At 40.9% G+C, this 15,048-nt stretch overlaps 1 protein-coding gene across 18 annotated transcripts in view; it reads right to left on the bottom strand.

The window, feature by feature from the left end:
- The window catches only part of neo1b (neogenin 1b), a 301,615-nt gene that overhangs the window by 235,742 nt on the left and 50,825 nt on the right, over positions 1-15,048 (bottom strand). The window lies entirely within an intron of this gene.

Raw genomic sequence — 15,048 nt, 5'->3', positions numbered from 1 at the left:
TAAAATTCTCACTCTTGCACACTCCACCTGCCTCTACCTCAGTTTTGATCGCTGGAGGACTGGCAGAGTCTCTAAATCATTCACATTTTGCGCATGTGCAAAAGGAAGGAACGTTCCATTATTCATGGAGGCCCCTGGTGTTGAAAAGAAGTACTAACGTTAAAATCTTAACGGTTGTAGACAGATTTTACAACATGATAATGTATATGAGAAAATGTATAAAAGAGCTATATGATTAATAAAGGCTTCTTGGCAATGGACGGGGCCCCCTTATTCCCCGGGGTCCTAAGCATCTGCTTACCTTGCTTATTAATTAAGTCCGTCCCTGAGAGTATACAGAGTGAGGAACCACTGTACATCTGTTTGGTACCTCACGATAGTGACTCACTCAAATATGTCAACTGGGTAGGAAAGATCACTATGGCTGTTTCTCAATATGTGTTCTTCAGCGGTCTTGTGTCCTCGTGTTCTCGTCATCATCAGCTGGCAAAGTTCAGTTCCAATACTCAAGACCGCAAGAACAGAGGACGCGTGAAACTTCCCGGATGTGTTCTTGATATCGAGGACACACTGATGCAGACTTGAGCACCGAACTCGCTCTAGAGGTCCCAGAAGTCATTGCGACTGGAGGTGGGAACCGCTGCGTTTTATTTAATTAAAGTTCAGAGATGTGACTTATTAACCTAAGGAGCTTCTCTAAATGAATATAAACAATAACATGGGCATCTTAATAAAGGAATAAACACATTAAGGGTGTTTGTTTGCTGAAATTTGTATAATATCTATTTTATTTGTATTGTGCAGCGTATATTTATAATGTTTTATGCAGAGTATATATTTTAAAAAGGGGAAAAACAGTAAATCGCTGTATGAATGCTGTAATGTTTAAATAATATTCCATTAAAAACACATGAAGGTCATGTGACCATCAGGAGCATCTCGTTTCTCACAGGTTGCATTGTCTGCCCTTGCGGTCTCCAGAGTTCGTTCTTCCGAGGACCCCTGAAAAGACCGGACCCCACAAGAACGCAAGTCCGTTCTCTGCGTTCTTGGAATTGAGAAACCGCCTGAGGTTTGTAACAGTCCCACTGATTTCAACTAATGTGCAGCTTGATATAAAAATAAGTTATTCATATCAAAATTTAACCTAAGATTTAAGTGAAATGTTTGAAAACTCCAACACAGAAGTAGCAAGAAATATTATGCTCTCGAGCCCACACAAGTTTAATACGTTTTGCTTGCTTTAAAGCGCTGCATTTGCATTCACAAAATGCCGTTTCTCGTCCCTGAAAACCCAAAAGCATCCTAATCTGATGCCTTTCAGACGATCGTTTCACTTCTCAGTGTCCTAACTCATGGCCTCTTTATCCTAGATAAAAACGCAAGCATGTGTCCCAGCGTGCAGTATAATCTCTCCCTGATATGAGCCATATGGACTGAGCTCTTCAAATCAGGTGAATCTCTGAAGTAAGCCATCGGCTCTGACCTACCTTCATTCTTACCTAGACCTAGAGAGGATTTGCTTCGCGAACAAGTATGATGAGTTCAGATTAACAGTCGCAAGGTTTTTTATTCCACCGATTCATTCGACCCCCACCCGGTCCGGGGGCAGATTTAATCTAATAGGGCCAATGCTAGAAAATGATCCACGACGTCCTCTCTAGAGAGAAATGGGGTAATCGGGGCATTTCCTCCATTCATCTGTGACCGTGATGGATGCTTCCCGATTAATGAGAAATCCGTGCCCAATCAGAAATCTGATTTATAGTCATGAGATTGACTTCAAGATTACCATGTTTTTAGTGTGTGTGTGTGTGTGTGTGTGTGTGCTGTGACATTGAGCTGCTCCGGCATGACTGGATATTTGGAGATTTGTGCAACCTGTTTTGTTTGTTTTTGGAAGGAGCTACTGCGGGGGCGAGTCAAATGCACGGCTGACATCCACGGAGAGATATGCTGAAAATGCCACTGTTAAATCATGCTCTAAAGGGCATCCTCCAACACATAAAGGATGCTGTTGAGAGGGCAAAAACAGGGCATGAAATCAAAATCTTGCTTTAATGCAAGTTCCTGGTCTGCTTGTGAAAGGCTTATTAGTGCTTGCTATTTCAGAAGGAAAATAAAATGTTTGCCTTCATAATCTTTCATTCCAATGCAATAACTCGCTCCGCCTCTGAAACGACCTTTGGTAAGCTGCATCTTAAAAAAAAAAAAAAAGATACCTTTACTTGCCGTCCTGCCATTTCCTCAGCGATGCTCCTTACTAATGTCAGTCTGTGCAATATCTGCGTGGTCGGATAGTTTAAAGAGCAATTTCACTAAAATTGTCCGAGAACACGAGCGACTGCATTAGCAAAAGGGCAAAAGCTCGTCTTGGAAAGCATCTTCGACAAGTTAGCAACAGTAACCATGGGGGGAGGAGTTTAACAAAGGGTCAACTGCAAAAATAATAACCGGGTTTTAAAACACAACTCTTTGAGAAAAAGACAGAAGAGGTAAGGAGAGAAAGAGAGGGCAGAGGAGCCGCTGATAATGAGAAGGAGTAAACGATGATTATAAATGAACTCTGTTTAACACCTGAGCGTCGGAGGCTAAATTTAGCCCGACTTCTGTCGTGACCGTCTGTGAAGTGACTCTGAAATGCCATGGAGACCGACAGATAGATAGAACAAGGGATGGTTTGATTAAATGATGGAATGACAAAAAGAATGATAGAACAATATATGAACTGATGTTGATAGAACGACAGATGGACAAACGGAATGATAGACTGAGAGTGATAAACAAAGTACATAGTCAAACAGAAAGATAAAATGACATGATGGATAGAGAGGGAGAACGATTCGGGTATAGCACAACAGATAGATGGACAGAATTATGGATGGAACAATAAAGGAGTGATATGCTGTCGCCAGACACAATGATAAAGGGATAGAACGATCGAATGGACAGAATGACAGACAGGCGGACGGAAGGGTGGACAGAATGACAGACAGGTGGATTCAAGAAGAGGTGGATGGACAGAATGACAGACAGGTGGACAGAAGGATGGGAGGACAATGATGGACAGGTGGATAGAAGAATAATGGATGGGCAAAATGATAGATGGATGGAAGGGTAGAAAAATTGATGGATGAACAATGATGTACAGGTGGATGGAAGAATGGATGAATGGACAGAATGACGGACAGGTGGGTGGAACGATGGAGGGACAGATTGACGGACAGCTGGATGAAAGCATGGATGAATGGACTGAATGACAGACAGGTGGATGGCAGGATGAATGGACAATGATAGACAGGTAGATAAAAGGATGGATGGATAATGACGGACAGGTGGTTGGAAGGATGGGCAGAATGACGAACAGGTGAACGGAAGGATGGATGGGTGGACAGAATGACGGACAGGTGGACAGGATAGATGGACAGAAGAATGGATGGACAGAAGGACGGACAGGTGGACTAAAGGAAGGATGGATGGACGATGATGGACAGGTGGATGGAAGAACAGAGAAAGAGATTGATACACAGGTGGGTGGAGGGATGGACAGAATGACGGTCAGGTGGATGGAAGGATGAATGGATGGACAGAATGACGGACAGGTGGACAGACAGAATGACGGACAGGTGGACGAAGAATGGATAGACAGAATGATGAACAGGTGGACAGAAGGATGGACAGAATGACAGAAAGATGGATGGATTGAATGACGGACAGGTGGACGGAAGGATGGATGAACAGAATGACGGACAGGAGGACAGTGGGATGGACAGAATGACAGAAAGATGGATGAACAGAATGATAGACAGGTGGACGGAAGGATGGACAGAATGACAAAAAGATGGATGAACAGAATGATGGACAGGTGGACGGAAGGATGGATGAACAGAATGACGGACAGGAGGACAGAAGGATGGACAGAATGACGGACAGGAGGACAGAATGACGGACAGGAGGACAGAAGGATGGACAGAATGACGGACAGGAGGATGGACAGAATGACGGACAGGAGGACAGAAGGATGGACAGAATGACAGAAGGATGGACAGAATGACAAAGATGGATGAACAGAATGATGGACAGGTGGACGGAAGGATGGACCGAATGATGGACAGGTGGACGGAAGGATGGTCAGAATGATGGACAGGTGGACGGAAGGATGGTCAGAATGATGGACAGGTGGATGGAAAGATTGGTGGACAAAATGACAGACAGGTGGACGGAAGGATGAATGAACAGAATGACGGACAGGTGGATAGATGGATGATGGAAAGATTGATGAACAAAGAATTTTAGACAAGTAAAAGAGAGGGAAAGTATAACAATGACAGAAAGATTCTTAAACGATACAGATTCAGCAGATAGAAAAACCCAATGATTGACTAACAGACAGACAGACAGAGAGAGAGAAAGAGAGAGAGAGAATAACACAAAAGAATGATAAATGGAACATTAGACAGACTGATAGCTGGACAGATTTAAGCCAAATCTGGAGCCGCCGTCAGGCCGATCTCCTGCAAAAGCAAGGATGTAGCAAAGCACTTAGCGAGCAGATCTCCATCAGAGTGGAGGCCTTCATTATTGAACAGCTCTGGGGGTTCATGTACAGGTGAATCAGCCAATCACATGACGTCTCCCGAACCCGCAGAACATGGTCACGGGGGCAGACTGTGGCATCTGTACTGACCTGGGACGAGGCCAAACACAAATGCATGAACTGTGTGTTAAATAATTGATGGTCAGCCTGGACTCTGTGTCAGCAACTCTGCTGGATGTGATGATATTTATGGAGCCCCTCGGGGTCTGAGTCGAAGGGAGGACGCTCGACTTATGCTTAACACTGATCTAAAACCAGCTTCAATTGGTCTCCAATGCAGGACTTTGGTGGTATCAGATTTTCTAGTTGTGATTAATAGCTTATGTTTTCATCACATGATTTTAATAGGTATAAAAATAAAAATACTTCATACTGTTGAAGTCAGAATTGTTAGCCCCCTGTATATTTTCCCAAATTTCTGTTTAACGGAGAGATTGTTTTTAACACACTTCTGCACATAATAGTTTTAATAACTGATTTCTTTTATCTTTGCCATGATGACTGTAAATAATATTTGACTAGATGTTTCTCAAGATAAAAGTATTCAGCTTAAAGTGACATTTAATGGCTTAACTGCACTGTAAACCCTAATGCTGTAACTAATTAATTGAACAGTTCTATTAACTTAAATCAGGGGTTTTCAAAGTGTGAGGCGCGCCTCCCCTGGGGGGCGCCAGAGCATGTCAGGGGAGGCGCGGCAAAAAATATTATATAATGAAAATATAATTAAGTTTAATTATTATATGTATTTTTTAATATTTTTAAACGTTTTAATTAAACAAAGCTAAAAAAAATACGTCAAAAATAAGAAAACCTTTTTTACCCAGAAGGCCATAGCTGTGAATTCACTTCTGTTTGGCAAGCCCGCCAATACAGGTATATGCCTGCTAATACAATGGATCGGTTTCTAAGACCCCCTGATTCAAAGCCTTCAAGTTTAGGGCTTAAACCCAAAAGACGACGATATGATGATCAGTATTTGAGTTTAGGATTTACGTGGACAGGACCAGCTGATGAACCACGACCTTTATGTGTGGTTTGTCAAGATATTTTGGCTAATGACAGCATGAGACCCGCTAAACTTCGGTGACACCTTGAAACCAAGCATGATGAGGTAGCAGGAATACCTCCAGAATTTTTTTTGTGTGTGTGTGTGTGTGCGCGCGTGTGTGTGTGTGCGTGCATGTTTGAGAGGAGGGGGGGCGCCAATGGATAAGTTGTGTCAAAAGGGAGGCCCACTGTCTTAGACTTTGAAAAACCCTGACTTAAATCATTAACATTTGTTTATCTTAATTAACCTTGATGAGTATTACGTTATATTAAAGACACAGCAATAGCGTCGGATGCAGCAGATTGATTTTATGGCTCCAGGTTAAACTTGAGACACATCTACGGCACTCATGTATTAAAAAAAAGTGATTACAGGATACAACTGATCATGAAGGATGATCTCAGAGTGGCGTAATCCAAAATTAAATAAAGAATAGACTTGGCCTTATGGGTGTGTCTGCTGTCGTGTGCAATGTTTGTATATTTAAAACAACCTCAAGAGGGTACTGGGGGTCCCGAGTCACTGGCATTGTTATTTTGGGGGTCGTGGGCTAATAATAATAATAATTCCTTACATTAATATAAAAGTGCTTTACACAATCGGGGGGCCGGGGGGGTGGGAGGAATCTCCTCATCCACCACCAGTGTGCAGCATCCACCTGGATGACGCGACGGTAGCCATTTTACACCAGACCGAACACCACACACCAGATGATTGGTGAAGAGGAGACAGAGGCCAGTGGGCAGATTTGGCCTGGATGCCGGGGTTAAACCCCTACTCTTTTTCGAAAGACATCCTGGGATTTTTAACGACCACAGAGAGTCGGGACCTCGGTTTAATGTCTCATCCGAAAAACAGCGCTCACTGAGCAGTATAGGGTCCCCGTCACTATACTGGGGCATTAGGACCAACACAGACCGCAGGTTGGGCGCCCCCTGCTGGCCTCACCAACACCACTTCCAGCAGCAACCTAGCTTTCCCATGTGGTCTCCCATCCAGGTACTGACCGGGCGCAGCCCTGCTTAGCTTCAGTGGGCGACCATGTGAGAGTTGCAGAGAGCTAGCTGCCGGCTAAAAAGTTTTGGAACCCCTGGACTAGATTAATATATGAAATGTTAATGTTTGGAAATAAATCGCCTATTACGTCTTCAAGCGTTCGGTGCCATTATGAACAATAATGCAAATACAGTAATCTAAATATACTAAGACACTAAAAGGTTTAATAATTACTTATTTCCTCTTTATGGATATTGAGCATTTTTATTATCACAATTTATTGCGTTGTTGAATATCAGCGCATGTCTAATGCAAGGTGCTCAACAAAATGTGAAGTTTACCATTGCATCTTTTAGCAGGTTTTCTGAAGGTGAAAATCTGCAATGAGCGGATGTATTAAGCCTGAAGAGAGAGCGCAGAGAGAGAAATAAGAAAGCCAGGCATGGCACAAGGCAAAGAAAATGAGAAAGATCTATAAATCTTTCAGACTGTGGTTCAGGAAGAAATTGCAGCATGTTGAGTCAACAGAGAAGGAATCTAGCGAAGATTTAAACGACCAAATCACAGCTTCTTCAATCTTCATTCTGAAGGAGAGTCAGAGTAGCATGTTTACTGCTCAAACGTGAAGCTCAGGGTATGGCAAGCTGTTTTGACTTTTATTCCTTCTCAGGATATGCATTCTTCATATCAACAATTCAATTTTTGATATCAACATTTAACATTCTTGATATCAACAATTCAGTTCTTGATATTAAAAATGTAATTGTTGTTATCAAAAATGTATTTGTTATCAAAAATGTAATTGTTGATATCAAAAACTGAATTGTTGATAACAACAATTAAATTTTTGATAACAACAATTGAATTTTCACTAGTAATTATTGTTATTTCAGATCTCACAAATTGCTTTTTGGATATGTGCATATATAAATTCATCAATATGCATAGTAATGACAAATTTACATTTTTGATAAACAATTGCATTTCCACTAGTAAAAACTATAATTATTGATATCAACAATTCAATTTCCACTAGTAAAAACCATAATTATTGATATCAAGAATTCAATTTCCACTAGTAAAAACCATAATTATTGATATCAATAATTGCATTTCCACTAGTAAAAACTACAATTATTGATAAACAATTGCATTTCCACTAGTAAAAACTACAATTATTGATAAACAATTGCATTTCCACTAGTAAAAACTACAATTATTGATAAACAATTGCATTTCCACTAGTAAAAACTACAATTATTGATATCAGGAATTCAATTTCCACTAGTAAAAACTACAATTATTGATATCAACAATTGCATTTCCACTAGTAAAAACTACAATTATTGATATCAACAATTGCATTTCCACTAGTAAAAACTACAATTATTGATATCAGGAATTCAATTTCCACTAGTAAAAACTACAATTATTGATATCAACAATTGCATTTCCACTAGTAAAAACTACAATTATTGATATCAACAATTGCATTTCCACTAGTAAAAACTACAATTATTGATATCAACAATTGCATTTCCACTAGTAAAAACTACAATTATTGATATCAAGAATTCAATTTCCACTAGTAAAAACTACAATTATTGATATCAGGAATTCAATTTCCACTAGTAAAAACTACAATTATTGATATCAACAATTGCATTTCCACTAGTAAAAAGTCACCATAGGCTTCCATTCAAAATGAATTGTTGATATCAAGAATTACATTTTTGATATCAAGAATGTTAATTGTAGCTATTATATGTATATATCAAGAATAAATGTAGCTATTCTTGATATAAACAATTGAATTCTTGATATCAACAATTACATTTTTAATATCAAGAACCGAATTGTTGATATCAAGAATGTTAATTGTTGATATCAAAAATTGAATTGTTGATATAAAGAATACATATCCTGAGAAGGAATAAAAGTCAAAACGGCTTGCCATACTCAGGGCTGGTCAGAACAGTCTGGAGGAGTTTTTAACAACACTTAACTTCTCAGAATCTGGGAATCCACAGAATTATTAAGGGCAAAGTGTTGGGTTAGGCTACAACATCTTAATCTTAAAGGAACAGTTCATGCAAAAAAATGTAATCTAATACTAAAAAAAACAGCCATTGATTCCATAATATATATATTTTTTGTTCTGAATATGGATGTCAATGGCTGATTTTTCCAACATTCTTTAGACTATCTAGTTTTTTGTTCAACAGAAGAACAACCACTTGATTAAATGAGGAGATTTTTGGGTGAGCTATTCCTTTAACACATCACATGGTTCATTTACACTAGAGATGCCCAAGCTAACCTGTGATTTGGCCCACTATCCCATCTGAGAAGAGAAGGAGAATGATGGGGATGCTTAAGAGATTGTCATTTCCACCATTTTAACCTTTTACTTTTCGTTTTATTGTTAAGCTACAAAAAAAGCTAGTTGAAATGACATGTTTCAATGTAAATGTTTATATAAATCAGATTTAGTTTAAATGTACATGCTGTCTAGGCCTGTCGCAATAACTAGTAAGCTATAGGGGTGTCACGATTTCGATTTTAAATCGAAATCGATCGAAATTTATGCTCAATTTCTATTATCGAATCAAAAAATAGAATCGTCGATGCTGCCACGCCCCCATGTCACGTCAGCTTGGCTTGCCAAGCGGGAAAAAAACAGGCTTGTTGAAGTGCTTGTTAAACTGCAGACGCAGGAGACCCGTCGACAGAGCTTAAACCCTCTCCTCTTTCAATGAAGTCGCCGGTGTGGAAGCATTTTGGATTTCCAGTGAGTTATGTTGACAATGTTCGTGTTGTCCACAAAAAAACACAGTTTTGCAAGCTCTGCTATGTACGTACGGTTCGTCCGATAAACAACACCAGCATCGCGATCCTCCGCCCGCCCCCGTTGCAAATCCGCTCGCGAAAAGTACACACTCAGGCCCTGTTTACACTGTCTTTGTTTTTAAATGGCATTTTAGAACGACAACGATTTGACATCCACAGTGGCGTGTAGCATTTCTGAGCAGCCCTCCTTCCTCTCTACCTCTGAAAATGCACATCACGTGACCACACAGACACAGACACACACACAGCCATGCGCTCGAGACAGCAGGTCCAGGCAGTCAGAGGACTGCTTCAATCTTTCACTCACTTGTACTTTGTCATTTTAGCGAACACCTCAGATACTGTTGGCTGGTTCCTGTTGGTTGTGCGTCTTTTTTACCGACGCCATTATAACGACACAGATCACTGCCTATTCACGAGTCCCGCAGAAAAAGTGATTGACAGGTGGTAATTATGTGTGTATCTTGCCTTTATTCATTTACTATGATTTGTTTATGGGTAAAACAAAGACCATGCAGGTCAGGTAGTTTAAACGGTAGGCTACAAATAATTAATTCATCATTAATTAATTAATTATTCATAATCGAAAATCGAATCGTGCCTTTAGAATCGAAAATGTAATCAAATCGAGGATTTGGAGGATGGTGACACCCTTAGTAAGCTAGCAGTTGGGTTTAGATATTGGAATAAGATCATGCAGATATTTTTAAGTACTAATAAACAGCCAACATATTCATAAAGTGTCACTAAAATGTAGTTTCAGGCTGACATCATCAGTCGTTTCACAATTCTTGATCCTATTGAATGTTAGGACTCACAAATGTATCAGATTACAAACGAATGCGTTTAGCCTGAAACTCAGCTAACACCTCTTTTAAGTGTTGAAACTCGGGTGGAATCTTTATGAGGTGGGATTAGCTGACATCTCCGCGTGGAGGCATTTGAAAGATGTGGATGAATAGGGAGGGAACGCTGGATTATCGTGCCATTACAATGCAAATAGATTTCAAGGTGGGTCGTAGCCATGACAGCGAGACACCGGCATCGTGCCGCTCAGAGGGATTCCATTAATAACCAAATTAATTTAATGCAGAGGCTGCCATAACACGAGATCTGATCCTCACCAGGGAAATACACTCATAAAAAAGTGTATGTGTCTTAGTGGGGGTGGAATGTGAGTAATACAAATATAAACAAACGGTCTAGGATGTGTAACCGGAATCGCTTTGGTCACACGGGGTGATGGCGAGGGCATGGCCCTTATTTAGAGAGAACGTGCACGCTCACACACTCCGGGTGCTGGTATACCAGAGAGACACTTGATATGCCCGCCAGCAAACAATCTCTGCCAGGACATGTTTAAGAGCTGCAACACACTGGCTCGCTCACACACACACACTTCCAGGACGGACTGACTGGCACAAATCCTACGGCTTGTCAGAGATAAGGTTACAAAACCAATATTGTCCTACGCATGGTTATCTCATAGCCCGCAGTAACTTTATTACACATGCAGTTATGGTAGGAAATTCACTGCTGGTTTAGAAAAGGTGACCCTCAACCTTTACTGGGATTCATACATGAATCATGAATGACTGGATCCACAAAAATATAGCGTAATCGCTACTTTGATATTAGGGCTGCATGATATTGGAAACATATGGCATTGTGTGATTTCTTTTTTCTGCAAAGAACAGCTCTATTTAAAGGGTCACGAAATACCAAAACACATGTGTTGAGCTGTTGACAGTCGTATACGTGTCCCACACTGATAAAAACACTATTAGGACACCTATATTTCACTAAAAAGTGTAAATTGGTTGTTTTTGCGTTATTTCAAGCAAATTCGTACTTCCGGTTTGAAACGAATTTTTGAAGCTGCGTCACGGCCATGAGATAATAGCGTGTATTCCAGCGTGCAGACTGGGCGTCTGTGCCAGAGTGTGTCTTATTACGTCTTACAGTGTGATGCATTAATGCAGGAGTAAAGCTTGGTTTAAACCAATCAGCGCGCTCTATTGTGCAACTTCATTAATATTCATTACTGCCACAGTGTTTACACAACAGAGACGCCACGTTGTGTTGGCAAAACAAGCTTGAAGTGTTACTTTTATAGTTTGCTGCAGTTAAGTTTTGTTTTCATTTTCTCTCTGTGAGAGCTCAGCTGGAGTCACGTGTGGATTAACAGTGTACGCGACGCTCGACAACAATAACTTGCGTGTCTAAGGAGGAACATTGTTTACCTGAGAGCTGTTCTCATCTGCAAACGCTGAGATCCGGATTCGCTTGTAGTCTCCTCTTAATAAAGACGCGGCTCTAGTTGCTGGTGATTGTCCTGCCTCTACAGATTTGGTAAGTAAGCGACCAGTGCTCTTTGTTTATTCAGTTTGTTCGTATCGAACTAAGTTAACTATTGCACCGAGTGTAAACATGTTAGCACCACAACCAAACTTTAACCTCGTGTAGGATTTTCACCGCATTTTGTGACCGGAATAACACACGCGGCTTTCTAACGCTACCTGCCGTGTGCATCTAAGTTTCCGGGAAATGCGGAGGTTTTTTTTCTCTCATTCGCCGTGCGGTATCAAACATTGCATGTAAATACACGCTTAGAGCAGTTCCTCCAATCAAATATCTCGTTGGTCGCGAGGGACATGAATGAATTCCCTGAATGAAAGAGCCAAACTGCAGTTAAAGTCCACCATTTAATCATTTGGCAAATAATTCGACTACAGATGTCCATGTAAACACCGTCACTTTCTCCCGTGTGTGTGTGTGTGTGTGTGTGTGTGTTTTGACTCTGAAACTCACGCGTGCCCAAATAGACACTCAAAACACCCTCCCACTTTAGTTCCTCCGACACTCCCCCTAAACAGAGCTGGACACGCCCACTTTTCTGACTTTTTCCAAAGTAGAGGTGTGAAAACACCCTGCTGAAACAAGGGGGTTTTATGGCCCTTCTATTTTTGATTAATTATGTTGATTTTGGTAGGGGTGTACATCTGCATTAAACCTAATAAATAAATCACAAGCATTGATAAATACACTACCTGAAAATAGTCTTGTTGTGGATCCCAGTTGTAAGAGCAACAAATAATAACTTGACTTCTAGTTGATCATTTGGAAAAGTGTCAGAAGGTGGATTTTTCCCATGGATCATCTGTTGAGTTGCATCCCAATCATCACAAATACTGCAGAAGACCTACTGGAACCCGCATGGACACAAGATTCTCACAGACATCAGTCAAGTTTTGACTTCCAAGCCTCCACATCAAAGCTCCTGAAAGCAAAGAAGGTCAAGGTGCTCCAGGATTGGCCAGCCCAGTCACCAGACATGAACATTATTGAGCATGTCTGGGGTAAGTTGAAGGAGGAGGCATTGAACATGAAGCCAAAGAATCTTGATGAGCTCTGGGATCCTGCTGAAGGCTTTCTTCGCCATTCCAGATGACTATTAATCAGGGATGTGAGTCAGTGCAGAGATGTATGGATGCAGACCTCCAAGCTCATGATGGAGTCAGACACAATATTCATTCTGTCTCCACTGCAGCAGGACTTTATGTTCTATACTGGACATTATTTCTGTTCAGTGACAAGACTTTAGTCTAAGCAAAGTCAGACCTTACTGTCCTGATTAAATCATTCAAAATCAAGGCATGATCATATTTTATTTTGGTCAAATAAGCGTAATCTAGAGGCCTTTACCTTTCATATAAGCCACTTCTGATACCAAACTATAAACTAGATGTCATGTTACAATTTATAAGGCATGTTTTCAACTGTGGCTCCTGTTCATGATATTAACTTGGCATTGCAGATGCTCATATTGCAATATCGATGCTGAAACTATATATTGTGCATGTATATTAACAAACCTAAATGACTCACACCTGATTATAGTATTTTTTAATACTAGTATTTTTTGTTTTGTTTTAGAATAACGCCCATGTTTCAGATGAGAAGAAAAATGCTACTTATATTCTGGAAAATACACATTCCAGCTGCAGTGTTGAATCGATTGCCAATTGAGATTCTCCGCATTATCCTCAAGTCGTCTCATGAAAGATTTGGTCACATTGTAAAGGTGCAATACTTTAGAAATATTGAACTAGGTATTGCAGCTCAAACTTAAAATATTGAATAGGGTTTTTTCAACTTCGACTTGATACGCAGGCAGGTTGCCAGATGGATGACAAAGAGTAGCGAGCATGCCTGAAGATCAAGCCTTAGGTGCCTTTCACACAATGAATTTTTTCCTTTCCAACGCACTACTTTTCTATTGTTTACAATGTAAGCACACTTGACCAACGTGTTTGACCGTTCCATTCATGTCTTTTGTAGTGCTGTGAGTGTCATGCTTTTTGAGACCATGGCCTGGACAGGACATGCACCAGTGTCGTTAGCTGCATTTCCAAGTAAACAATGTTTTTTTGGTAGGGCGATGCCAATAGCCCGTGAGTACGAGCAGTGAGGCTGAAATCATGTCATATTTCCACTGTCGGGTTAGTAGCTCGCAGCGTGTCAAGCAAACCCTGCCCCCAGACCGTCCCCCGAATCAAACGTCACACAACCAGCCCAGTTCAACAGCAATCAGGCAGGCATTAACAGAGCTGTCAAGCGAGCAATCATTCACCCGGTCTCTCGCATACATGCATCTAAACGCGCACATTTCCTGCACAAACACACCTGTTAAACATGTCAAAAACTGTTGATAATGAAAGTTACAGACTGCTGTGTCTTTAATGTAGTCTAAAAATTGTTATGCATTATTGAAACATCAAGGAGGACGCAGCAAAAAAAAATATCACTTACAATTTAAAAGTACTTTATTATTTTATGCAACACCCTTACATTTAAAAGGGAAACATAAGGGCGATCATAAGCAAAAGACCCCAGTTTATAAGGTGCTTTATGGAATAGCCTATTTTTAACTGACCAGCTATGTTTTTCTTTGCCCTCTTTATTTATTGCTGCATGTACTCCTGTGCAATTGGAAAACCAGACTCCGGCATCTCCGCCTCACCTTTCACACCGCCCCGAAGCCCCAGCTGGCCCTTTTTGGCCCAAGGTATTTGTCGGGCCAAAAAAGGCTGGCCGCTGGCCCAGAGGAAGCTCCTCTTTGGACTGATCAGGCCCTGGAAGTGACGGTGGAAACGCTACTGGTCCTGGCTCGCTCTGGCACATTCGCTTTAGGAGCAATAGTGGAAACGTGGCTATTCTTGCTGTGAGGCAACAGTGCTAACCACTGGGCCGCCATGCCACCCTATCAAGAAATAGAGAGAAGGGGCGATTCTTTAAGATGAAGATAACTTCGATAAGAACCTCTGGTTATTTATAGTGAGTTAGGAACCATCTGACTGCAGCATCATTTGTTAACCAGCCGTGGAGAATCATAAGCACGTGATCCTCTTGAAATTAGTTTAGAAATAAACTTCATTTAGGCGACACATTGGCGGAGCAGTGCTGTCGCCTCACAACAAGAAGGTCGCTGATTCGAGCCTTGGCTGGGTCAGTTGGCGTTTCTGTGTTTGCATGTTCTCCCTGCGTTTGCATG

This window comes from Danio rerio, chromosome 25 (genome assembly GCF_052040795.2).
Source record: "Danio rerio strain M-AB ecotype USA chromosome 25, GRCz13ab, whole genome shotgun sequence".
In the NCBI taxonomy this organism is placed as follows: Eukaryota; Metazoa; Chordata; class Actinopteri; order Cypriniformes; family Danionidae; genus Danio; species Danio rerio.
This window is presented reverse-complemented; position numbering and strand designations above follow the sequence as displayed.